This window comes from Armigeres subalbatus, chromosome 3, assembly GCF_024139115.2.
Source record: "Armigeres subalbatus isolate Guangzhou_Male chromosome 3, GZ_Asu_2, whole genome shotgun sequence".
Lineage (NCBI taxonomy): Eukaryota > Metazoa > Arthropoda > Insecta > Diptera > Culicidae > Armigeres > Armigeres subalbatus.
Window position 1 is genome coordinate 33,873,345 of NC_085141.1, and position 26,918 is coordinate 33,900,262.

The window sequence follows — 26,918 nt, forward strand, 5'->3', positions numbered from 1 at the left end:
AGGCCGAATATGTAGTTTGACCGAGCACATCATTTGACCGAAGTCCATCTTGCCGAAAGTTATTTGGTCGACGACCCTTCCTTGTTTTAAATATTTTCCCATGGAACTTTTGAATTCCTTATAGATAATAAAAGAACTTCCCGTAGAAATCCAAAAAAAAATTCCAACTCGAAAATTCCCTAGACCTGATCGGGAATCGAACCCAGCCACCTTCTGCATGGTTTTGCTTTATGGCCCTGACTCGTAAAATACTTTGAAAAAATCTTAAGAAAATGCCTTCAAGAATTCTTTTGCAAGTTCATCCAGAATTTGCTTTAATCATTCAATCAAAAAATCTTTCAGGCATTTCTTCGAATATTCCTCCAGGAAATGAAATCGGAAATTCCTTCAAAGAGGGCATTCTAAGAATTGCTTAGCAATTTTCCTCAGGAATTCCGTCGGAACTTCCTCCAGAATTTTATACAGAAATTCCTTTTCTTCGTAAAATACTTTGGAGATATTATCTTCAGATATTCTTTTAAAATTTCTTTGGAAATTCGATCGATTTTTATTATGTAATTTCATTAGAGGAACTATTGTAAACTTCTTAAAGAATTGTTCCGGAAATATGTTGGGGACTTTCTTCGGGAATTTCTTCAGTTCTTCGAAAGGATATTCCTTTAAAAAATCATTTGACGATTCCTTTGTAAATTCTTTAACGTGTTCTTTTAGAACATTCGTCGGAGATGTTTAAAGGATTTTTTTTTAGAAATTCGTTCGGAAATACAGTTGATGAAAAACCATAAAACTGCTCAAACATAGTAGCCAAAAAACCGCTACTATAAGTGTCAAACCGATGTTGTTGATGCAACCAATCATGTTGTAGTGTACATGATAGACAACATATGCCAAGTTAAGCTTATTGAAGCAAAATAATTTTAAATGCCAAAATAATTTTAATGGTTACAGGGCGACTAGCGTTATGTGCTTATGATGTACCGGAAATCCATTCGCAAAATGTTACGGATTTCTTCGAAATCCTTGGGGATTTTTTAGGAATTCATTCGAAAATTTATTTACGAAAACTTTAGAAAACACAATAAGGTATTATTCTGGATAAATATTCCTACGAAAATTCCTTTAGAGATTCCTTCGGAAATTCCGTTATGAACTTCTTTGGAAATTTTTATAAATTCCTTCAGGAATTTCGCTGGAAATGATTTCTGGACTTCCCCCCTCTAGGATTTCATTCTGGAATTCTTATCGCAATTACTTCATTATATCCTTCAAGAATTCCTCCAAAAATTTTTTTAGGAATTTCTCCAGGAATTCGTTCAAGTTTTCCCCCGGAAACTCTTCCAGGTTTTTTTTCCGAGAATTCCTTCAGGTACTTCTCCAGGAATTCCTTCAGGAATTTCTCCGCGATTTTTTTCGCCGAATCGTCCAGGAAATCATTCCGGATTTCACTCGGAATTTACTCCAGAATTTCATTCGGAAATTAATGTGAGAGTTTCTCCAGGATATCTTCCAAGTATTCTTCCAGGAATTTCTTCAGAACAAACTCCCGGGAATTCATCCGGTAATTTCTTCAGAATACTTTAAGGATTTCATCTGGGAATTTCTCCATTAACTCCTCCAGGTATTTTTCCTGGAATTCCTTCAGATATTTATCCGGAAATTCCTTCAGGAACTTCTCCAATAATTATTCTAAGACTTCCTTGTTGGAATTCCTCTGGAAGTGTTTGTGGGAGTTCTCCTGGGAGCTCCTCCAGGAGTTTTTCCAAGAGTTCCTCCGGGAATCACTCCAGGAACTTCACAGGTAATTCCTGAAGGATATTTGGCAGGAATTTCACGGGAAATGGGATTTCGGAAGATCCTCAAGAAATTCAACTCCTGGAATTCCAGCGGCTGTTCCTCTGAAAAATCCTCCGGGAGTTCCACCAGTTGTACCGCCGGAAATTTATTCAGGCTTTCTTTCAGGAATTCATTTCGGCTTTCCTTAGGAATTTATCTACGATAATTTCTCCGGAGTTCCCCCGGTAGGTCCTCTAAGGTTTCTTCCAGGAATTCTTACGGAAGATCACTTGGAGTTCATCCGGGAGTTCTTACGAGAGTTCCTCCGGGAATTCCTCCTTCCTTCCTTCCTGTAGTTCTTCAAGAAATTCCTCCAGAAGCTCCACCGGCAGTTCCTCCGAGAAGTCCTTTGAGAATTTCTCCGGGAATTTCGCCGAAAATTCCTTCGGGAGTTCCTCCGGAAATTACTCTGATAGTTCCTCCTCAGAGTAACACCCGGAGAAACTCCCGGAAGAATTATCGTAGAAACTGCAAGTGGATCTCCCGGAGGAATTCCCGAAGGAACTGCCGGAGGAACTCCCGTAAGAACTCCTGGAGGAATTTCAAGAGGAGCTTCTAGAAGAATTTCTATAAGACCTCCCAGAGAAATTATCGGAGGAACTTCGGGAGGAATTTCCAGCAAAATTTCTGAAGAAAGCCTAAATTATTCCCTGCAAAAAGCCTGAAGGATTTCCTGGAAGAGCTACTGGTGGAACTCCCGGAGGAATTTTCAGAGGAACACCCGGATGAATTGCCGGAGGAAATCCCGGAGGAACTCTCGGAGGAATTCTCGAAGTATTTCCCGGAGGAATTTGTAAAGAAACTCCCGGGAGAATTTTCAGAGAAACCCCCGAAGGAACTACCAGAAGAATTCACGAAAAACATCTTGGAAAATTCATCTTAAAGATAAATCTCGTCTGGCTTAACCTTTGTAGGGGTATGTAGATGATTTATCATCATCATCAGAGGACCTCCCGAAAAATTCCTTCAGCTTCAAGAGCTTCAAGAGAAATTCTCGGAGGAGCCTTTGGAGAAATTTCCATAAAAATTCTTGAAGAAGCCTAAATGAATACCAGAAAGTAAGCTAAAATGAATTCCCGGAGGAAACTCTGGATAAATTTAAAGGAACCCCCTAGGAACCGCCGATAGAACTATAATAATTCTCGGAGGAAATCTTGGAGGAATTCTTGGAGGGGCTGCTGGTGGAACTCCTGGAAGAATTCGGATAAACTCCTGGAGGATCTCCCAGTGGAAATCTTGAAGTTTCCACCGCAATTCTTTCAGGATCTTTTCGGTAATTAATCTAGGAATTCCTCCAAAAATTCCGTTGATAATTTCATTTGCGATATAATTTCTGTATAAATTGGATGGAATTGGTCACAAGAAATTATTTGAAACTTTGATGGAAATTTACATATAATTTACACAAGAAATTTTTCGCGAATTTCTCAGGAAGGTTGGAGAGTGAAATCAAACACCCGCTAGTGCAGAGAGAGAGAATATAACTCTCTTGGCTTACTTATACTGAGTTTCGCATTTCTGTGAAAGAGAGGTATATGATGCAGGCTCTCTCCTTGGCACTTCCCGGATTGTTCAAGCAAGCAGCACGTCATCGAGCGAACATCAATCAGTGCACCGAAATTAAAACCTCACTGTGGGCTAAACATGAAGCATTCGTTCGTTTTTGAACGAATTTTCCAAGGCCTGCCTAAAGGAGATTATTTCCGGTATTTGTTTAGAAAATTACTCTAGTAACTTCTTCAGAAATTTTTAGGTCATTTCTAGAGATTTTTTTTTTAGCATTTCTTCTACAAATTCCTTGAACCTTCGGAAATTCGTTTAAAATTCCCATAGTAATTGATTTCGAAATTCCTTCGGGAATCTATATACAAATTCATGTTCCTTCTGGAACATGAATCCTTCTGAGGAATTATTTGTTTTTTTTTGCCTTTCTCGTATACAAAGTATACGTAAAGGCTATATGTTCGTTCCAAAAACGAACTTTTGATATGAGCCCCGAAGCTCCATAGTGTTATATACCAATCGACTCAGCTCGTCAGTCGACGAATTGAGGTGATGTCTGTGTGTGCGTGTGTGTGTGTATGTCACGGTGTGTCTATGGGGAAACATTATTTTTCAAAAATCAGTATCTCTGAAACACCCACCACACGAAAGTAGATGATCTCCTCTTTCATATAGTGGGTAAACTAAAATGTTCTATCGGGGGATCTAGAACAATTTTTATTTTTTTCACTATTTTTGGTGCAAATTTCATAGAAATCTCAAATGATAGCCGATTTAACCCCCCTAAAAATGTATGGAAAAATGACCTCCGATAGAACATTTTAAAAATGCACTTACGTGAAAGGGGAAAACCTATACTTTCGTGTAGTGAGTGTTTTAGAGATACTGATTTTTTGAAAATAAGCCTCTTCGGACAAACACACCGTGATGTGTGTGTGTATGTGTGTGCGCAAAATAATCTCACTCATTTTTCAGGCACTTATCATTAACCTATCATTTGCTCGCAACAAGTTTCATTCGACGTAGAATCTTGTCCCATTGTTTCGTATTGAAAATTGGCCCAATCGGACTATGGGCTTCGGAATTATGGCCAAAATATATTTATGTATAAGAAAAATTCTCACTCACTTTTTAGGCACTTACTCTTAGCTGATTTACTCACAACAAGATTTATTCGACGTAGAATCTTGCCCAATTGTTTCGTATTGAAAATTGGCCCAATCGGACTATGGGTTTCGAAGTTATGGTCAAAATTCATTTTTTTCAAGAACACGTACAAAATTCTCACTCATTTTTCAGGCACTTATCCTTAACGGATTTGCTCGGAACAAGTTGCATTCGACGCGGAATCTTGTCCCATTGTTTCGTATTGAAAATTGGCGGAATCGGACTATGGAGTTATGGCCAAAATACATTTTTCAAAATCTCACTCATTTTAGTCACATATGTACCCTCAGCCGATTTGCTCGCAAGAAGTTGCATTCGATGCAGAATCCGGTCCCATTGTTTCCTGATGAAAATTGGCCGGATCGGACTACGGGCTCAGAAGTTATGGTCAAAATACGTTTTTTTCACCAAAAGTGCGTAGAAATTACTCACTCGAAAGAAACGAGAAAGGCACCATCACCGCTAGGTGGATCAATCTGGGTTTTTTTTAAATTCGTTTGAGAATAACTTTAGAAATTCCTTTGAGAATTCTTCTAGGAATTCCTTCGGAATCCATATAGAATTCCGTCGAAAATTTCATTAGCAAAACTCCTTCACAATTTCCTTTAGATTTTTTTTTGAAATCCCTTCATGTTCTACTGCGAGAAATTCTTAAAGAAACCATTCGGAAATCCCTCTTGAATTATCTTTAGAAGTTCCTCCAGGATTTTTTTTTTTCTTTATTAGGGTGTTTTTTTTTTTAATTCTAGATTAAGTTCAACACCGTCCTCCAGGAATTCATTCGGGGGCTCATTTTGGAAATTCCCTCAGAAAAAAATTAGAAAATTACGCTTATAATTCCTAGGGCACGGCTTGATTCCTTTGGAAAACCATAACAAAACTTCTTTGAAAAATAATCCAGAATTTTTTTCGGAAGATCTTCCTAGAACTTGAAATCCTTAATTATTTTGTATTTTTTCAATACATTCCTGAAGAATTTGCGAGGGAATTCTCAAAAGAGGTAGTAGTCTCCCTGTGGAAATTCTGGAAAATTCCTCGTGAAAATTCCGAAGAATTTTCTATGGCAATTTGAAAAAAATCCCGCGCCATTTAGAATGAATTCCCTATGGAAACTCCTAACAATTTTCACTAAAATCAATTTTTTTCCTCATTTTGAAAAATCTCACGCGGAAAATTTCTGGTGAAAGCTCCAGCGAGTTTCCCGTAAAAACTTCTCAGAGTCTCCCGCAGATATTCCAAAAAATGTTCCGTGTGAATTTGACAAAATATTTTGTTGAGTATTCTGAAGTACTCAACAGAAACTTTCTTAGAATTTTCCAAACAATTTCTTGTACAAAATTTAGGACAAATTTCTCATGAAAACTGTGCAAATTTTTTTCCAAAAATATAAAAAAAATAAGAAAATGATTTCCAATAATGAATATTTTGGAAAAGCTTAAAGAATTTTCTGGAAAAGATGCTCCCGTTGATTTCTTGAAAATATCCCAAAAAAATGAAAAAAAAAATTAGAGGACATTATATAAAAAATCACCACGCCGATTCACGCCGCCGCCGCCGCCGGTTAAAATGGCTTTCGGCGTGACGCCGAAAACGCCGCCGCCGCCGACCAAAATTCTGACGAAAGCCGCCGCCGCTGATTGTCGGACCGGCGCACACCTTTAATTGTAATTGAAAACTGGTCCTGCTGTCCATGAGAGCTAATCGAAAACACATTTTGATGATGGTTTCCGAAAACAAAATAATGCTGTCCAATTAACAGCTCGAAGTAGCTCAAAGTTCTTCCCATCCCTCTCATCTTCGAAGCTACTCATTGGTGCTGTCAAGTAATCAGTTTGATAAAACCCTTCCCTTATTAATCAACCTAGTGGTGTTGATGCCTTTCTCGTGTGTGAGATATTCAAAAAAATGAGTGGGTGTTTTTAAGCGTGTTTTGTTGTTGTTGTTGTACCATAAGAAATCGTATTTTGGCCATAACTTTTGATAGGAAACAATGAGACAGGATTCCCCAGCAAAGCTTAAAATCAAATCAATAACTTGTTTTGATGTTGATGAATCGCTGATTTTGATTACTTAGGTTAATATCCTTTTGGTCGTTTTAATGGTTAAAATAGCAAAATCTACAGCAGAAAAATCTTACTGTGGCATTGAATTGAAAACTATTTCTGCTGTCGAGGATACACCCCGGAAATAATTATAATGCATTTGCTGATTTTCAAATTATCGATTTCAAGCGATTAGATTGAGAACATTTTGGCATCCCAGCCTTAAATAACCTAAGCTTTTAATTAATGATTGTTTTTTGTATGCATGTTTACTGAAATGCCACGTTTCAGTTGAAAATAATTATAAAGCCACTCCATTTGACGCAATGTTCCTGCAACAACAATTCGAAGTGTTTGCTGAATTAGGCTTTCTGCGAGCGTGTACGCACACGCACATTTCACTCACACTTTTACTCAGTTTGTTTGCAACCACGAGCAGCTGTCACGGCAAAATCAAATGGGATTGTTTGCAACCACAACCGTGCGTTCGTGTTGGTGAGAAATGTCGGCGAGACCCTAATGGTGCCGCATAAACCACCCTACTGTCATCGCCTATCTCTCCAATCTGAAAAATGGTGGCTAACATCTCTGGGGTTAGCGCGCGGTGGGCCCCCAGGTGGGTGGCACGACGCCATGTTTTTGCAGCCAACATCTCAGTGTAAAATTCATGATAGTATGTGTTTTGTTTACAAACATCACATTTGATTCTCATTAGGATACAGAACTGTCAGTGGGATACGGCTGCGCAATGTTGGCTGCAAAACAAACCTATTGTGTGAGATATGGATGCCACCGGGCTGTGGGCCCCACTGACAATTCAAAATTACACTCAAAATAATTGTCACTTAACTTCCACTATAAAAATCAGGTAGGCTTTAAAAATCGACATTTATGATGACCTTACTTGTGTCTAATAAAACTTACTCACATGTAATATGCATACCAAAAAGAAATGTAGTGAATGTAGAAATCTAGTGAATACTACTTATCACGAATGTATGAAAAATATATGAGTGGGGTACTCAGGCAGAAGTGTATGCTTTGCATCAATCGCTAATGAAAAATTGTGCAAAAACATCATGAGAGCAATTTACAAAAATAAGTCTGAGTATGAAATAAATATTTCACTACTCTATTTTTGGTCCCGTCTGCTTCTAGTGGACGGGAATTATTATCACTAAACGGATACTTCGCAAACTATAAAGCCAATTCACTTAAAATTGATGTGTTTGTTGAAATTTCAATTCACTTAGAATTAATTACATTTAGTGAATTGAGAGCAGTCAGTACCATCACTAACAAATCATTTAACTTCTACAAACGAAACTAGATGGAGAATATCCGCATATGTTTTCATGTAACTCTCAAGTGACAATTATTTTAAGTGTAGTAAACAAAAACACCATTTCAGGACTAATTTTCTGTAATGGACTAATTCAAGACAAAATTTTCAAAACGACTTATCTGCTTTTGTAAACGAAGATTCAAACGACGATTTGACGAATCTGATAGCTCTCCCACGCAAACCAACACCATCAATAGGTAGGTGAAGGTTTCCGCTACCTGTTAATGGTGTTGTTTTGCGTGGGAGAGCTATCAGATTCGTCAAATCGTCGTTTGAATCTTTGATTACAAAAGCAGATAAGTCGTTTTGAAAATTTTGTCTTGAATTGTTGTTAATCGATTTTAATGAATTTTTACTATTATCGTTATGTAGCACGTAATTCCGTGCCGTGAAAAATGTGTTCGTTTTTCAATTTATTTTAAATAAGACCGTCATTCAGCACAACACGGTTAGTACGGTGCAAAACAAATTTGAATATTTGGTAACAATATTGTATCAGACAATAACGCCCACAGCAAAATAATAACGTTAATTTTATGCTGGAGCCAGAAGCATAGTTGTGTGTCATGTGGCTGGCATAAACCGAATAACTTTAAATGTCGCAAAATGTTCAGTCATATCTTTCGGCCGCAAACATTTGCGCTTCCTATTCGACCACGTTTTGGCACATAATAAGCTTCAACGCGAATCGACAGTCGAGGATCTCGGAATTTTGATCGACTGGAAAAAAACATTCAAGGATCATGTAGGGGGAATGACGGCTTTGGAAGGTTTTGTTCTATTATTGGCAGGGGTTTTTTTATGACTGACTAAACTCAAATTTGGCCTGAACATTCTTTGCATATCAAAGAATATTGTGGCCAAATTTCATAAAATTTGGTCGACAAAAACCCCCTGCCAATAATAGAACAAAACCTGCCGAAGCCGTCTTTCCCCCTAGCATATATCGTTTCGAAGGCATCTGCACAACAAGGCTTCCTGTTTCGCTTTGCGAAGAAATTCCGGGATGCGTACTGTCTGAAGTCATTGTTTTGTGCAACCGTTCGCCCAACCTTGAAGTACTCGTCTGTAGTCTGGACTCCGTATTACCAAAACGAAGCTCAGCGCATCGAAGCTATCCAAAGGAAATTCGTGCGCTTTGCTCTACGACATCTAAGGTGGAGAGATCCGCTCAACCTACCAAACTACAGTAGCCGTTGTCGGCATATTAACCTCGACAATCTTGATGCAAGACGTAACGTGGCTAAGGCCTGCTTCATTGGCGATCTTCTGCAAGGTAACATCGACTGCCCAAATTGCTCAGCTTGCATTCGCCAGAACTAACTATGGACTACATGAGCCAGTTCGAAGCATGTCCCGTTTATTCAATATTTATGTGTTATTCTGTGTTTGATTTTAATGTGTCGCGAGAAACTAATAAGTCTAATTTTCAGCATATTTTTTGCTCTTGACTATAAGTTAACGTATGTACGTAGTTAATGTATTTATTTTAAGATAGCGGTCATTGGGGTGTCTCTTTCACCTGTTGACAATAAATAATAATAATAATAATAATTTGTATGGAGCTTCATATAAAATTGGTGACTTTGCAATTATTTCCAACTAAAACGGGCCGTTTCAGTAAACATGCATACAATCATTAATCCAAAATTTAGGTTATTATGGGCTGCGATACCAATAATCAGAATTCATCAGAAAACTGAAATACAATTTATGATTTCAATTTGATGTCAATATCAATTTCAAAATATGTTTTCTATTTGCCCTCATTATGATGTCAGACTTTGCCCACACAATCCAACACTACTGGATGGAAACAGCCAATCTTCTTCTTCCATTCAATTACGCTGGATTGCATGGGCGAGCACAAACTACCCCACCAGAGACGTGACAAGCCCTTGTTTACAAAGGCAGTTTCGCCCTTTTGAAATGTTGGTGGCGAGTTTAGAGATGTATAGTAGAATGTAAATAAAATTTTAAAACAAACAACAAATTATATTTTTAATTTGCTATCATTATGATGTCAAACTTTGCTCGGGATAGCTACATGCCTTTATCTTTTTCTAATATTTTTTTGTGATTTCTGTCTGATAGTTGATTGAAGTTAATTTGTTATCCGCGATGACTTGCGGAAGCTTACTAAGGGAAAAAATGTCTCTTCGCGCAGATGTGTTAATTCGAAGATCTAGTTTATTAGGGCTTATACGCATATGATGTCACACTTATTAGTGGGGATAAAGTCTCGGCTCCCGTTGGAATTCATATCTTCAGGCAAAATAGTGATATCGAGAATATAGGCTTGACAATGCTATGTGAAACATCATTTCTACATGATCCTCACACCTATTGGTGCTAATCCGTTATTGGATGAGAATAGCAAAATTGTACATTGAACTTAGCATACAACAATAATGCTGAGTTGACATAAATTCAAATTATCTTTATCTCAATTAAGAGTTGGGCCAGCATCATTAGGCCGAATGATCATTAGGCCTAAAGTTAAGAGAGAAGTGAAAAGTGAAAAGTGATAGGAGAAAAAAGAAAAGTGATAAGTGATAAGTAATAAGTGATCAGTACTAAGTGATAAATGATAAGCGATAAGTGATTATTGAGAACTGAAAAGTGGAAAGTGGAAAGTGAGGAGTGAGGAGAAAGAAGTGAGAAGTTAGAGATAAAAAGTAAGAAGTAAGAAATAAAAAGTTAGAAAAATGAAGTGAGAAATGATTAGTGAGAAGTGCGATGTGAGATGTGAGAAATGAGAAATAAGAACAGGGGAAGCGTAAAGTGAGAAGAAAAAAGAAGGAAAAATGGAAACAGGAAGAAGAGGAAAAGAAGAATGAAGAAGGAAGAAGAATTATAAAAAAAAGAAAGAAAAAAGGGAAAACCACAAATAAAGAAAAAAGAAAAATGGAAGAAGAAAGAAGAAAGGCGAAATATAGAAGAAAACAGGTAGAAGGATGAAAAAAGAAAGAAAGAAATAGGAAGAACGAAAAAAGGAGAAAGAAGAAGGAAGAAAAAAATGAAGAGAAATAAAGCAAGAAGATATTCGCCTATTTCGGTAAAGTGATCCGGTAACAGGTTCCGGTGGAAAGTCCGGAATTCTGAATACAGGCCATACTTTGAACCAATAAAATTCCTGATTGATTTTGGCATAGTTTATGCGTCGTTTACATTCATAATATTTAAAATAATCATTTCCGAAGTATGCGTCCAGCTAAATGGCCAAGAGCTAACACCAATATTAAATTCGGAATAACTTTGGAACAACGTGGCCAATCCTAAAAACCCATAAAACTTCTAAAAATTCAATCAATTTCGCTTATTTTGGTGAAAGTTGCGAAAAAAAATATTGAAAGACAAAACGAAATTCAGAAAAATATATTTAGCTCTTTTAGTGGAATGTATTCAACCGTCTAAGACGAATTAAGTACTCTCCATTTAATTCCACCAAGTAATTTTCGATATCTTTGCAGATACGTATTTCGACCACAACTGTGTGGTCGTCTTCAGTGTCTCGTACTTGACTCGACTTGCTTGTCGAGTCAAGTACGAGACACTGAAGACGACCACACAGTTGTGGTCGAAATACGTATCTGCAAAGATAACGAAAATTACTTGGTGGAACTAAATGGAGAGTACTTAATTCGTCTTAGACGGTTGAAAAGGAAATTGGTAACGAAAGGGTAAAAAAAAGTTGTCTTATTCTACGGAGCACCCGCAGGTATTTGGGAAAGGGAAAAAATATTTTCAGAAAATTTCAGCTCAATCGGAACAGAGTTTTCCACGAGCGGTAATGGCCGCAAGTTTGCCTGCGGGGTAGTCTCTTGACGTTTGTGGAGGTCAACTGCACCCGCCGATCCGAGCATTTTGATCAATGTGAAATATAAGAAGGCTTGGATTGACCTTTCCGCTCACGGAAAACTGGATAAGCAGGCGCAAAAAGCCCAAATGAGCCTGAATTCGCAGGAACCAACAGAAGACTTAAAAAATCAGCCAAAATTAATTAAAGGTTTACAGTACGATGAACAAAATATAATGTTCTCTGAGATCGTTCCTTAGTATATCAACTGCATTTCCTGTCAATCTGGACTCACTTGCGTCTCCAATCAAAATTCAAAACAAATGAACCTCCGACGTCCACTACCATTTGAGTTTTCTAGACCCCCTCCCCCTCTGTCGTGCTTTTTTGTACACCTAGTACAAATATGGGACCCCCTTCTCCCTCCAAAACCTGTGACGTCATTTTTGAACGACTCCTTATCGTAGAAAAAATATTATTAAAAAAAAGTTATTGTTGTATTGATAATAAGCAAGATAGTGGCTCTGTGAAGCTGAAATCGGCGAGTGAGCCTTTAATTAAAAAAAATTCAAAGAATGGCTTATTAACCAAGATATTTATACAGATTTAGAGAATCATGTTCGATGACATTTTCTCGAGCAATCAAATGAGTCTCGATCAAGAGCGAAAACCATCAATTTTGTATTGAAGAAATTATTAAAATAATATTCGTAATAGCGGATAAATGATGCAGCATTATCTAATTTAACAGCCAACTCAAAGTCGTATATATAGGAAGGGTGACATCAAGATCTGTATGGGCGACTTCAATGCGAAGATCGGGTCCGACAACTCTAACTATGAGCACATCATGTGACGCCATGGTCTCGGAAAAATGAGCGGAAACAACTGCTGTTTGCAGAATTCTGTGGTAACAACGACGTGGTGATCGGGGGATCGCTTTTCCCAACAAAATGAAAACCCCATAAAATTAAAATGCACATCCACAAAAAACACACTGCTGTCAAATTAAAATGGAGACCGACGAACGAAACGAAAATTATTTTGCACTTCAGTTGGCAATATGCAATCAAAGTTTCAATCGGACAACGCGAAAATATGAACTACTCGCACGAGAAATTGTAGAATTTTGATAATTCAAAGCGACTCGAACCACATCTATACAATCATCTTGAAGAATGAATAATCAAGTCGGTGTACATACGATGTTGTCAAAGACCGAGAAACCATCTCTTTCTCGACTATTGTCACGGACTAAACAATCCAGCTAGTGGGAAAGATTTCCCGTAACACCGATCTCTATTATATACCTTGCTTAAAAATATGATCCATGTACTTAATTTGAAATAATAACGAGATGCGCTAAGCACGAGGAAATTATAATAACCCTCGTGGAACAATTATTCACTACCGACAAATTCTTCACTATTGTTGAATCGGATTATGTTTCCAACGACACAAAATAGCCTGTTTGTCAACCACTCTGAATGTATCTCCAGCAAACACTACTTCAAGTTTCAACACCAATTTACGATCGAGCCGAAGAACATAGAATAATGTTACTCCCCGAATTGTGCCCTTGAGCTTATTGTAGAAAAACAAATCCGATTCACACACCTCATCTTTCATCCAAGCATTTCACTATGAATCTTCCACCGCTACACGAGTCAACAGAGTTTGAAAATCGAAAGTGTTTTTTTATGAAGGACATCTCTATTCTTTGTCAGTTGTAGACAAAATCATAGTCGGCTCTATGCCGTCAATTTTCGGTCAGAATCTACTCAATTAACAATTTGTGTTTTTGCGATAGTTCTTTATTAATGTTTTGTTAACAGACATATTTTTTCTCGAAATAGTTTTCTGTTTTTTTCCAATTCAGAGGAACTAAATAAAGGACAAAATCCAATTCTTTAAAAACAGTTATGTGTCGGCAGGTCACACAGAGCACATCTTTCAAAATTCAAACTAATTTTTCAAATTGAAACCACGATACTATGAACAAATAACGATCATCGAAAACTCACCTGAAATGTCAGCCCACTCGGGTGAGGTGAAACTGTATTTGCCCTCCATGATGTTCCGCAGCATGACCATTTGCTTCCGATGCCAGAACGGTGGACAACCGACCAACAGTGTGAACATAATAACGCCACACGCCCAACTGTTTTGTGGAAAACGAAATCAAAACAAAACAAAGACTCCTTATTAACGACTAATTAGAGATTCGTCAACGACACGACGAATGTCGGCATTATTGGCGGTATATAGCGTGAGCGCGATCGATCCGCGCCCGAACACGCATACTTACATGTCTACTTCCTTTGAGTAGCCGGGTGCATCTTCGAACATGTTACATTTGAGAGTCTCCGGGGCTAAGTAACCAGGCGTGCCGCAAAGATCTGGGGAAAAACGTAGAATTTGAATCATTAGAACGTTCCATTTCTAATACATCAATTCAGAGCACCAACTCACCGAACAACTTTTCGCCGTCCTTCAGCCTTCGAGCAAAACCGAAATCAGTTATCTTCACGTTCAAACTGTCGTCCAAAAGAATATTTTCCGGTTTAAGATCACGATGCACAATATTTTTGGAGTGAATGTAATCGACGCCTTCGAAAATTTGTCTGCAAAACAATCGTAAATATCGATTATTTACCTTTCCAACCACAATGGATTGTGAATTTCGATACATGTCAGAACACGATCAACGCTTCAAGGTAATTCAATGCTATTCGCTAAATTCCGATATGCTTCACCGGTTACGATCGGATGCAACTCCACGCCCCCCGATCGAACCGTACGGTTCTCAACGTGACGCAAACTCGACCGCGCGATTCAATGAATACGCAAACACGCACTCACGTGTCCTGTCCTGACATATTCTTCCGAGATCATGTGAAACATAATCCGGTCAAAACTCACCTCATAATATAGCGGGACTTCTTTTCGGATAGGGTGACTACCGAGGTCAGATAGTCAAACAGTTCACCCTGTCGGCACAGCTCAAACACCAGAAAGATGAATGCGTCTGATTCGAACACATCCTGCAGCTCAACTGTCGGAATGAAGAAAAAATTAGTTGAAATTTAATCACCAATAGCCTAAATAGAAGTTGCGTGTCTTTGCACAAGCCCGCCACGCAATTTCGTCAGCCTATGTCCCACCACTATGTCGATTGATGATACTCACTGATATATTTGTGGCCCATGACTTGCCGGAGGATTTGGATCTCCTGCCGTGTGGCTTCCAGCATGTGATTGGAATCTCCGGAATCGATCGCACCGAGATCGATGATTTTGGCCGCAAACTCCTTGCCCGTTTCCTTCTCGATGCAGCGCCGCACGGTCGAACTGATGCCTCTGTTTCGTTGTTAGCAGCGTGACGAGCGAGCGATATAAGAGCAAATATGGGAAAGTTGAAGAACGAACAAAGGTTATAAAATTTAGTGCTGGATGTGAATCATGCGTCCCCTTGGTCTTTGAGGTACATAGCTCGTGAACGATCGGATTGTGGAGACTGACAAAGGAGAATGTGTACGACGAAATGCAGTCGAAAAATAGATCAAACATCAGATGAAGTGCGAGTAGGGTAAGGCCCTACTACATGCACTTCCATGGTACACTAAGCAGCGTATTCCAGTAATTAAAATCTTATAATTGGGTAAAGATATAGAAAAGTATTTTTTGTAACCACATTCATTTTATAATTATGCATCTTCAAAACCGTACCTACTACAAGTTTCAGAAAAACCTAATGCCAAATATTACTTTCAATCACAAAACGTATCATGGACAACACGCACTTAAGACTACATAGCGCTGGTACTAATTGAGAAGGACCTGCAAGCATACGGAGTGGTCAATAATTTAAACACATAGCATGTTATTCCGTAGATATAGTAGGAGGGGCCCTCCTTAGCCTAGCGGTAAGATGCGCGGCCATAAAGCAAAACCATGCTGGCTGGATTCGAATCCCGGTATCGGTATAGGCAATTTTCGGTTTGGAAATTGTCTCGACTTCCCTGAGCATAAAAGTACCTATTATAGTGAGCCTCATGATATATGAATACAAAAATGGTAACTTAGCTTAGAAACCTCGCGGATAATAACTGTAGAAGTGCTGAATAAACACTAAGCAGCGAGCCGGCAATGTTCCAGTGGGGAGATGGAATGCCAATAAGAGGAAGATATATTAGACAAACATCTCATCCCTCCTGCAGTATTGCGTATTTTGCGTGCAATGCACATGAAGTCTTGTATCTTTTGTAATTGAAGTTCTTAAAAAAAATCAGAGGAATCTCCAACTTGATGGCCTTTAAGAGGAATTTCAGGACAAAACATTAAGGAACAAATAGTTAGGGAACCATCTATAAAATCCATGTCAAAATTTAAAAGATTCTTTGAATAAATTCTTAAAGATTCTTCCATTCTAACCATCTACCAAGGGCCATATAAGGCGGGCATCAAACAACGTACGCACCACCAACACAGCAGCAGTTAATGGGAGATCCAGAAGACTCTGCGTCAACTCTACTTCGGTGACGAAGAAAATCTGGCCAGACTCCAAATGGCCCTAGAACGTGAGGCGAGGAAGCAGTCAAAAGTCAGCTGCTTCTTCCGGCAAGCATGTATCAGATATTGACACAGTTTGTTAAATTACAATTATTTGTCGAGAGATGTGCGAACGCTCACGAGCCGTTCATTTCAACCTCAAACCTCGAGAACATTTTCCAGCAGATTTACGTCATGTATTTTAAATAAGGTCGGAATTTCAGGCCTCTATGTCGGAAGCCCGTCAATCTTGCCGTTTTGAAAATATTAGAGGCAAAGTCCGTGGACAAGATTCCCTAGATCCCGAGATTGGAGATTGGAAGGTAATTTCAAAACTAAAAACAGCGGCAGCCATAGAATCGACGTGCATCGTTCAGCGCGAAGTGAAACAGATGAGTGAGTAAAATACCAGAAAGTAATTGAAGATCAAATATCATCCTCATTGCATCGCATATTTCTATTACACCTTCGTACAGATTTTAGATTTTAAATAACACTTTTTTTAGCTTCTGGCTGGCAAAACTTGGTTGTACGCAAGATGCAGCCAAACAATTGGATTTTTGCTTCTCTTGGTAAAAAACGAAAACGTTTTATACGAACAAACGAGCCGCTCAAAAGGGCCGGGTCATTCAAGTGAACGCTTGTTTCGGAGCTGCTCACTTAAATGAACCGTTTTGCCCATCACTAATTCGGCGAAAGCAATAAACAAGACACAGCCTCCGAAGTAGGAGTTTGATTGTTTCTGGCATGCGAAAATCACAATGTCAAGGATTGTACGGTCTTTACGAAAATGGATCCGAATCAACGTTGAAAATTATCTGTTTCGTAAGTGTTTATGAAGCAAGTCGTAGGCCATGTAAATGTAAGTCTTCGTGGAGTTAGGTAAGATGCGCCACCGCCCGTTTTTATACACAGACTTCACATGACTGACAAGCAAATGAAGGAAACAGGTTATGAAGCCGCAGGAACGAGTAGGTAAACGAGCACCACGTTGCGTACTAATCGATTCATATTACGTTTCTACCCATACGCTTATGCTGGAAGGATACATCTGTGAGAACCTTTGCGTTCTTGGATGATGAGTTGTGAAGAATTGGGTGACGAAGCAGTTGGGAATCGACCAGCATCATCACGAGTCGAAATCTCAGCAGATTTCGAACGAGATTAGCAGTGCCCACAATATATGGAGCGTGGGTTCCATTCCCGCCTTGATAAGGAGGGAACTTTTCGTTAAGCAACAAATCTTCTACTGACCCACTTGGTTTTGTGTAATCGTGACCTTCCCTAAATTTAGCCGCTTAGGTGTCAGGCCCTGCAAGCCAGCCTTTAAAAACATACATATGCAACGAACAATCAACAAGAGAGTACGGACCGGAACCATCGGCGAAGTCCACGGCGACGAAAAGGGACTAGCGATTGGAAACTAGGTTCGTGGAACTGCAAATCTCTCAACTTCATCGGGAGCACACGCATACTCGCCGATGTGCTCAAGGACCGTGGATTCGGCATCGTAGCGCTGCAGGAGATTTGTTAGAAGGGATCAATGGTGCGAACGTTTAGAGGTAATCATACCATCTACCAGAGTTGCGGCAACACACACGAGCTGGGAACAGCTTTTATAGTGATGAGCGATATGCAAAGGCGCGTGATCGGGTGGTGGCCGATCAACGAGAGAATGTGCAGGTTGAGGATAAAAGGCCGATTCTTCAACTTCAGCATAATCAACGCCCATACTCCGGAAGCACTGATGATGATAAGGACGCATTCTACGCGCAGCTGGAACGTGAGTACGACAGCTGCCCAAGCCACGACGTGAAAATCATCATAGGAGATTTGAACGCTCAGGTGGTCGAGAGGAGGAGTTTATACCGACTATTAGGAAGTTCAGCGCTCACCGGCTGACGAACGAAAACGGTCTACGACTAATTGATTTCGCTGCCTCCAAAAATATGGCCATTCGCAGCACCTACTTCCAACACAGCTTCCCGTATCGGTACACCTGGATATCACCACTGCAGACAGAATCGACCACGTTCTGATTGATGGACGGCACTTCTCCGACATTATCGACGTCAGGACATATCGTGGCGCTAACATCGACTCTGACCACTATCTGGTGATGGTGAAACTGCGCCCAAAACTATCCGTCATCAACAATGTTCGGTACCGATGACAGCCGCGGTACGACCTAGAGCGACTGAAACAACCTTATGTCGCCACTGCATACGCGCAGCATCTCGAGGCAGCATTGCAAGAAGGGGGTGAGCTCGATGGGGCCCCTCTTGAGGACTGCTGGAATACAGTCAAAGCAGCCATTAACGACGCAGCGAAGAATAACGTCGGGTATATGGGACGAAGTCGACGGGACGATTGGTTCGACGAAGAGTCTGGAGGAGAAGGACGCAGCGCGGACGGTCGCGCTGCAACAAGGTACCCGGCACAACGTGGAACGTTATAGACGGAAGCGGAGACGCAGACCCGCCTTTTCAGGAGAAGAATCTTACCAGACTGATCAAAGCAACGATGGATGGTGTGAAAAACTGTGTGAAATTTCTGGCGATCACTGCAGTACGTGAGAATCGTGCCGGGTGATGGATTTTTGTGCCTGTTCAACACTGCGCTAGAAGGTGTCATGCGAAGAGCCGGGTGTAACAGCCGGGGTACGATTTTCAACAGATCCAGTCAATTTATTTGTTTCGCGGATGACATGGACATTGTCGGCCGAACATTTGCAAAGGTGGCAGAACTGTACACCCACCTGAAACATGAAGCAACAAAAGTTGGACTGGTGGTGAATGCGTCAAAGACAAAGTACATGCTTGTGGGCGGAACCGAGGGCAACAGGGTCCGCCTGGGAAGCAGTGTTACGATAGACAGGGATACCTACGAGGTAGTCGAGGAATTCGCCTACCTTGGATCCTTGCTAACGGCTGATAACAATGTTAGTCGTGAAATACGAAGGCGCATCATCTGTGGAAGTCAGGCCTACTACGGGCTCCAGAAAAAACTGCGGTCAAAAAAGATTCGCCACCGCACCAAATGTGTCATGTACAAGACCCTGATAAGACCGGTAATCCTCTACGGACATGAAACATGGACAATGCTCCAGGAGGACTTGCAAGCACTCGAAGTATTCGAGAGACGGGTGCTCAGGACCTTCTTTGGCGGTGTGAAGCCGGTGTGTGGCGGCGAAGAATGAACCACGAGCTCGCCCAGCTCTAAGACGAATCCAGTATCCAGAAGGTAGCTAAAGCCGGAAGGGTACGATGGGCAGGACATGTTGTAAGAATGCCGGATAGCAACCCTGCAAAGATGATGATCGCTTCCGATCCGGCAGGTACGGGACGGCGTGGAGCACAGCGAGCAAGGTGGGCAGACCAAGTGCAAAACGATTTGGCGAGCGGATGGAGAGATGCGGCCTCGAACCGTGTATTGTGGCGTCAAATTGTTGATTCAGTGTTATCTATTGTGGTAAATCTACCGATCTCTGGTTGTCATCGAAAATAACTCACTTGTTTTCAGCTTAACGTTCGAAATGATAATGAATTTATTAACACCTTTCAAATACATATTTGCCTACGGGAGACAGTCGAAGCCAGTTAATTGGAGAAGGCACTGAATTGTGTGCATTGTAATAGACTAGACTAGACTAGACAGACTAGAATTGCTGAGACATCATTCATGTCAACGAATGGCTTTGAGCGTTCGTTGTGCATCGATCGAAAGTATGAGGAATTATTAATGGGTATGATAGCATGTGTTTATACACATGCCACACTAATCCTAACGTGCAAATTTATTACAAATGTTCAGCTTCTGATTTTTAAGAATTTAACGGTAAATCGCACATAGGCAATTATATTAGGGGAAACTGGACACACATGATCCCCACTTTTTGTTAAGGATATTTCTCGATGTAACATGCACAGATTTGCACGCTTTTTGATGGACTTGATAAAGAATTTAATTAGTTATTCAAAAACGTCATTGAAAGCAATTATTTGTTCATGGAAGTTACCAAAAAATCGATTTTGCTGAAAGATAGAAAATTTGGCATTTTCAAAACTTGCGGGAGACTTGATCCCCATATAGGGGGAAATTGATCCCTTTCTGAGCTGAACATGTTTAGGTTCTTCCAAGTCTAATGAAAGGTCAAATTGGTCTATTCTCAAATCCTAACAATTCTTCATAGTCTGTCGTAATAGCAGTCGTGCGAAAATGAAATATTGTTACAGATAGTGACAGATAGAATGTCTGCTATAGCAACAAAGTTGACATGGTGATGATGATTTATCTGCAAAAATCTTATTAAATCTCTGAAAATTGGTCACACTGCAAATGCCATGGCCAATGGTAAATATCCGTGAGTACCTGTTTGGGGACCAACAAAAACAGTCTGTGATACATCGAGATCGCCAGACTACTACCAATATCACAACCGTGATCATGCCAGGATGGTGACTTCATACATCACGCATGCTTTGAACAATATCATTTTTTTGTAGTTCGTGTTATTATTACACAAATGCGATTTGTCTAAAACGACTAACCAAAAGTTGACGAATGAGCCTGTAATTAAAAATTCTTCAAGCAGATTTACTAATAAATGGTGATTTCAAGCAAACTTCCCCTAGTTGGAACGGAAAGAATTGAATACCAGATCGAACAATACTGATTTTAAGCCCAGGGATTTGTTGAGTATTTTCAAAGCTCAATTTATACTCTTTTTTATTGAAAATAGTTTCACTTTATTCTTTATTAAGAAATAAGGCTATTGAAATATTCAAATTGCGCGTGTATCACCTGATTGACAAAATTAAAGAGAAATAAGATTTATTTATACTTTTTAACTAGAAAAGAATTTTAACAGATCAATTAGTTACATACAATACAATAATATGCGATGGTATACAACAAACGCCTTAATATATGCAATATCGGGATCAAGTGTGTCCAAACTGTGGGGGATCAAGTGTGTCCATACTGAGTATTTATCTTGTTTTGTTTTTCGTATTCAATGGAAAATAAGCAATAGTTAATTGAATGAATTTATTCAATTCTTCAATAATAAAACTTAGTCCAGTAAAAATTTGACACGTTTTGGTTGGACATATTCAAAGTTATTAAACTTTTCTTCTTTGAAGAAAAAAAGGATTGAGAATGCTTAAATAATAAAACCTCTTTAAAACCCATATACATAAAGTAACTAATATCAAATGTTACTCAGATTTAATAATCTACCTAACGGATCCGTTTGCACATATCAGTGGTATAAATATGTGATTGGTTTTCGAGAAAACAGGGGAGGATCATGTGTCCCCGGGGATCATGTGTGTCCAGTTTCCGCTACTCAAATTTCCAGGGAAAAAAGAGGAATAATAATATGATAAATTAACAATCATTTGTCTTAAACTCAAGAATTTTGTAGAACAACGACTTTTAGGGGAACCATTATTTTTATGCACCTAAAAGCTTGAAAATCACTTTAACATGGACAAAACGTGAACGGAACGAATCGCAATGTTCACAAGACTTGTAAAGCACACCAAAAGCTTCCGTATAGAGGTTGTTGCGATAGTTTTCGACGTTTATATCTCTTGTTAGATTTTTTCCAAAATTAAAAATAGCCCAAAAACACTAAATCGACTTGAGCCACCTCGAAATGTTATCCGAATTAGCTGAAAATTTGACAGGAAAGTTATTTTATCATAAGAATTGTGATGCTGGACTGATCGATTGAATTTTTGATACTTTTTGAAAACATGAAGAGGTCTACTATTTAGATGTTAACTAAATAAATGAAATGAAACAATTATGCAGTTATCATTCTCATTTTTAATAAAGTCTAGAACCAACAAAATTGAAAGCTGATGAAAGGCTTATTTCATTAAAAACAGGCTTATATAGCAAGTAGCTTAGGGGCCTTTCACAAATTACGTAACGCTGTAAGGGGAGGGAGGGGATCAAGCCGAGCGTTACGATCCATACAAAAAATTAAACCTTCCATACAAAAAGTATTACGCGGGGGGAGGGAGGTGGTCTATAATCATCCAATTTAGCGTTACGTAATTTGTGAAAGAACCCTTATTTAGCCTGAATTCTTTTTTTTTTTTTGAACACCTAGATCCCTTGATGTACAACGTATGCAAACAAAACAATGTTTGTTCAAACAAAATGCACCTGACATTTAATTATTCAGAAAATAAGGGAATTGTTCTTAACGAATTCAAGGAATTGCTCCTAGAATTTTTTCGGCAGTACGTACTAGAATATTTCGTTTTTTATGAACTAATACCTACGTCTTCTACTTCTAGTATTTCTACAGAAACTCTTTTAGGAATTCCTTCGAAAATTTCTCCTAGTCCATCGAGAAGTCCTCACGAAATTCATTCAAAAAATCCTTCTGAGTTTCAAACCAGGAATTCCTTTGCGAATATCTTTAAGAAATACTTCATGTATAAATAGATCATTAAAATCTTTTATAAACTCCTTCGGCCATTCCCACAAAAATTCCGTCGTGAATTCTTTATTAGAGAGCAATTTCCCGGAGCAGTACCTTTAGGAATTTTCGCGGATATTGTTGTAGTTATTATTAAGGGAATTATTGGAGAATTCCTAAATAAGTCTGAAGCAAAACCATGAGAATTTCCGGAGTATTTTCCTTATGATGTTTTGGAGGAGTTTTAAGGTTGAATTCTTGGAGAAACTCTGCAGAAGAGATTCTTGGAGGAATTTGTGAATTTGTGGACGACTTTCCTGAAGTATCCTTGGAGGAATTTTGGGGTGGGAATTTCTGGAAGAATTCCCAGAGGAACGCGCGTTATTTTCTTGATCTAGATCTCCCAATTTAGATTCCATAATAAGTTCTTCAAACATTTTTTGGACAATTTTCCCGAATAATTCCCGGGAGTGGAATTCCATGTGAAATTCGGAAGGAATTCAAAAGAAATATCTGAATGATCCTCGTGGTTATTTCTGTAGAGTCTGCGAAGACATTTTTATATTGTTCTCGGAAGATTTTTTTGAGGAAATCCAGAAAGAATTTCAGGAGAAATTCTATGAGTAATTATTCAAAAAGTTACAGGACTTTTCGGGGATTTCCTGAGCAAAAATCCTGATGCACGTATATAGGAATTTCCAGATGTATTCTTGAAGATTTTTTTAAAGGAATTACCGGAAGAATTCCTGAAATCAATTTCGGAGGAATTTCTGGAGGAACTCTTGGAGGAGCTTCCGGAGGAATTCTTGGAGAAACTTCCAGAAGAATTCCTGAAGGAATTCATGGAGAAACGGAACTTCCGGAGGTATTCCTGAAGAATTTTTGAATGAATTACCGGAAGAACTCCAGCAGGGCCTGTCGGAAAATTTCTAGAGGAATTCATGGAGGAACTCCCGGACGAATTCCTGGAGGAACATCCGGAGGAACTGCAGAGTAATTCATGGAGGAACTTCCAGAGGAATTCCTGAAGGAACTTCTGAAGGAATTCCTGGAGGCACTTCCGGAGGAATTACTGGAAGAACTTCCGGAGGAATTCCTGGGGAAACTTCCGAAGGAATTTTGGTAGGAATCTCGGGAGGAACTTCTGGAAGAAAATCGGAAGGAATTTCTGGAGGAACTTCCGGAGGAATTTCTGGAGGAATCTCTGGAGGAATCTCTGGAGGAATTCCTGAAGGAACTTCCGGAGGAATTCCTGAAGGAATTCCTGGTGGTACTACCGGAGGAATACCTGAAGGAATCTCGGGAGGAACTTCTGGAAGAAAATCTGGAGGAACTTCTGGAAGAAAATCGGGAGGAACTTCCGGAGGAACTTCTGGAGGTACTTCCGGAGGAATTCTTGGAGGAACTTACGAAGGAACTCCTGGAGGAACTTTACTTGGAGCACGTCTTGATGGAATTTGCGGAGGAATTTGAGTAAGAATTTCGAAAAATTTCAATTGCGTGAAAAAAACACGCTGACCCACGCCGCCGCTTGCCGAAAATGATCCATCACGCCACCGCCGATGAAATTTCAATCGGCGTACAGATCAAGAAAAAAAACATGAATAAAGAGAAATCAATCAATGCAGTTACGCCCTTATGATCATAAGCGCGAGAAGTGATCTATTAGTGTCTCAAAGCATGCTCACATTTGCTATCTAACTTCTAAGAATATTTTCTAGTACATGCTTCTATGAGTTTCTCAATCAATATCAAATGATTCTACTGTTTCATCAGAAAAATAAGTATACACCCGATTCTGTTTTTACACAGATCCCATACAAAAATTTTGCAAAGTTGCTCCATTTTGCATGAGCCGAGAAATCAAAAAAAAATTTAACCCGATTTTCAAATTTTGAACTGAAAACTTTTTTTACACGGAACGCATCCCCCGTGTAAAAAAAGAATCGGATGTATATTCATAACAAATCATTTATTATAAATATATTTTCAACATTGAAGTGGATTTGTTTCAAATGCCATAAATTTTATTTCAAAAATCACGAGCTTTCACAGTACTAGCGGATACTGACTTATCATTTGTCGATAAATACTGACTTAAGAAGGATCCGAAACGAATGTAATCCAACATTGTTTTTTGTTACAAAATGGTGATTTTTTTTTTAATTTTCATTCTTAATGACTTAATGAGTTGGTTCCTTTAGGCTGAAAAATTAAAATTCACTTAAAGAATAAAAATTCTTTCGTTCACGGAGAAGTCGTTGTACTTTATAACTTGCCTTAATTCTACAAAAAACTAATTGAATGCAAATAAAACGTTTGAAGGGCTCTACTTTTGCACATTAAGGGTCTGTCTCAATTGGAGAATTAAACTGAAATTAAACTTAAAAGTGACATTTCAATAATTATCGAATAACCCTGCTCGCAGAGCAAGATTACTTTTGACAGATATCGAATCATTTTGCACCGATTTCTTATTGGAATTGCTGGGTAGCACCAGCCATTCTTATGATTGGGTTATATATTATTGGGAATCAAGGAATCAAAATCTGCACAACTGTTTTTCGACTATTTTTTTTTTTTATATTTAAATCGATTGAATAGATCAGTGGCCCCCAGCATGCTTACTATCAAGGGCCGTATAGCAATTTTGAACTGCTGAAGCGGGCCGCAGTACATTTGCCATAATTAAAAATTATGTAGATGGTATATCTATTTCACACTTGAATAAAATTTGTTGCGATGAATCTTCTTCGAATAACATACTTGTAAGCAGTGTTGTAAAATGTCATTTGCATTCTTTTTCATAATTTTCCCAGAACTTTTCTCAGTAGTTAGCTATCAACTATCAAGTATGGTGAACTTCCAGCGCTTAAATGTGGCTACAACTTTGTCTAACAAGAAATTGCTGTAAATATGTAATCTGGGGCGTGGGAGGCAAAATGTCATTCAAATGACATTATGTCAAATGACACGTGACATTTTGGAGAGATTTCATTCTCTAGCCTCAGATGTTATATTTAGAGTAATGTACCTTTGGACTAAAATATAGCACTACTCAAGCGTTATGCGTGCATCTAAAATTTTTAAGTAAATTTGGCCTCCGAAGAAAGTTATGAATAAATGATTTGGCTAATGTTATAGTTATAATGCAGATGACATTTTACAAGCCTGCTTGTAAGAACATTTTATTCCACAGGTTTTATTGTCTGACTTTTAGTTGATACTAACAGATACTTTTGTGGTAGAGGACTTGACACGAGAAACATCTTTTCGCAACAACATGTTTTCAGTATAGCTTGCAGAAAATATATTAGGCTATTTTTCCCAATGATCATAATGTCGTCCGATTATAATATTTTGAGTTTTTGTTGAAGGATTTTTGCTCTCTACAAAACAGTAACGATTCCTGATTATGGGACTCTACGTTTTAATTATACACGCAAAAAAAAAAGCGTTCCCGAATTCGTGAGCCAGCAAAAATACACCGTGACTTCTTCTTTCTTCTTATTGGCATTATATCCCCACACTGGGACAGAGCCGCCTCGCAGCTTAGTGTTCATTAAGCACTTCCACAGTTATTAACTGCGAGGTTTCTAAGCCAGGTTACCATTTTTGCATTCGTATATCATGAGGCTAACACGATGATACTTGTATGCCCAGGGAAGTCGAGTCAATTTCCAATCCGAAAATTGCCTAGACCGGCACCGGGAATCGAACCCAGCCACCCTCAGCATGGTCTTGCTTTGTAGCCACGCGTCTTACCGCACGGCTAAGGAGGGCCCCCTACACCGTGACTGTTGTTCCCGAATCCGTGGCTGTGTTCCCGAAAAAATAAACCGTGAACTTGTTGAACCCTTTTTGCGTGTATTTATTGTATTATTGTATCAAGGGGAAGATAAAGACACAATCCTCGTGTCGAAACGTCGGGTAAATAATAAACTCGTTGTAAAAATTGTAAGACTTAGTAATAGTTCAATAAATATAAGTAACGATTCCTAAACCCCACTCTATCGGTTCAAGGACTTTCAATATGCAAAATTTGTGCGCGTAAATGTATGGAATAAAGAGATTTTGATTAGCTATAATTTGACTCTGATAATTTTATTTCTCATTGAAATCTTCCAATTCTTTGTCATTGAATAGATAAAAAGTGAGATTTCGAGACTCCACTGATCGTAACATGTCGTGTCAAATAATATGTCAAACACGTTTTCGGTGCCAGGTGAACTTGCAAGCC

General features: G+C 38.9%; 1 pseudogene; it reads right to left on the bottom strand.

Moving 5' to 3' along the window:
- LOC134226580 (phosphorylase b kinase gamma catalytic chain, skeletal muscle/heart isoform-like) overlaps positions 1–26,918 on the bottom strand; it is a 95,715-nt pseudogene that overhangs the window by 53,649 nt on the left and 15,148 nt on the right.